At 31.5% G+C, this 1227-nt stretch overlaps 1 long non-coding RNA gene across 1 annotated transcript; it reads right to left on the bottom strand.

The window, feature by feature from the left end:
* Positions 1 to 246: 246 nt before the first annotated feature.
* Positions 247 to 584, bottom strand: LOC126767452 (uncharacterized). Its single transcript, XR_007669100.1, has 2 exons — positions 446 to 584; positions 247 to 382 (listed from the first exon to the last, which is right to left on the bottom strand). It is a non-coding gene; the product is annotated as an uncharacterized LOC126767452 (long non-coding RNA).
* Positions 585 to 1227: the final 643 nt, after the last annotated feature.

Genomic DNA, 1227 nt, shown 5'->3' with positions numbered 1-1227 from the left:
TGTGATGGTAGATATTTTGATTTTTATCCCCTTTGAATATATGTGCACTACTTTTTATTTAATTTCGTTAAACTGTTGTTTAAAAAAATATTTTTAAATATAATTCTTTTGATTTACATTGAGGTATTTCATGCGAACAAACGAATACAAATTTAAAAAAAGCATAAGCAGAATCGGTTTCAAACAGTGTAAATTCCGAGAGCAAAAACTAGGAATTCCACTGTCATACAAATCAAATGCACAGCATGATGTTACGAAAACAAATGTATAATGCGGTAAAACATAACATTTTAGATTTACATTTTTAGAAATTTTAATATGATTTCAGAACTGATTCTGCGCAAATCAAAAATAACTGTCGGGATAGGCAATATGAAGATTTCTGCGAAAACAATAAAAGAAATTGATAATGCGTTGGCAATAATTTTCATTAAAGACTTACAACCTTTTAGCATTGTCGACGATGGCGCCATGTTCAGATCGAAAATTTAAAAGATTAGATTATATTTAAGCATTTCATAACCCAACAGTGTTCTCACTGCCTTTAGAAAGATCAAAAAACAGCTGTTATTGTCATTCAAGAATTCACATCGCTTAATATTAGCGAATATTGCTATCGTAACATCGTTGTTTTTTGGGATATCCGCTGTGAATATCGAATAAAGAATTGGCCCTAAAACACTTCCCTGTGGTACGCCTGATTTTATTTTATACATACTTGAGTACTCATTTCCAACCCTAACATAAAATTGTCTATCTTTTAAATAAGATTTAATAAGAAAGAAAAAGGAGCAGGTAAATTTTTCTTTAATTTTTGTAAAATAATAGCAGGCACATCAAGGAACATACACCTGAACAATATTCTTTGCTCTAAAGCTGACCTTTATTTTATTAAACACTCTATGGCATTGTTCAGAGTGGTATTCATGAAACCCGTACTGTTGGTCCGGAATTATATTTAAATTTTCCCAATACGGTATCAGTCTAAAGTAAGTCTACTTTTAAAGTCTAGAGTATCCAAAATGTGCATCACTTCCCTTTCATCAGAAGCATTAATAAAATTAAATGGTGTGAATACTTCATTTAAGTACTTAGCAAACGCCTCTGCTTTATCCTCATCTAACCGATACCATGAATTGCTGAGTCTTTTATTGAATCTTTTCTTGGCTTTTGGCGTTTGAGAAATTTTTTTGTGGCATCTCCACAGACATTCAGAGCGAGTTGCGT

The sequence above is a fragment of the Bactrocera neohumeralis genome, unplaced genomic scaffold (assembly GCF_024586455.1).
Source record: "Bactrocera neohumeralis isolate Rockhampton unplaced genomic scaffold, APGP_CSIRO_Bneo_wtdbg2-racon-allhic-juicebox.fasta_v2 ctg6659, whole genome shotgun sequence".
Taxonomy (NCBI): domain Eukaryota; kingdom Metazoa; phylum Arthropoda; class Insecta; order Diptera; family Tephritidae; genus Bactrocera; species Bactrocera neohumeralis.
The sequence above is the reverse complement of the archived record's forward strand: the minus strand, read 5'-3'. Positions and strand labels throughout refer to the sequence as shown.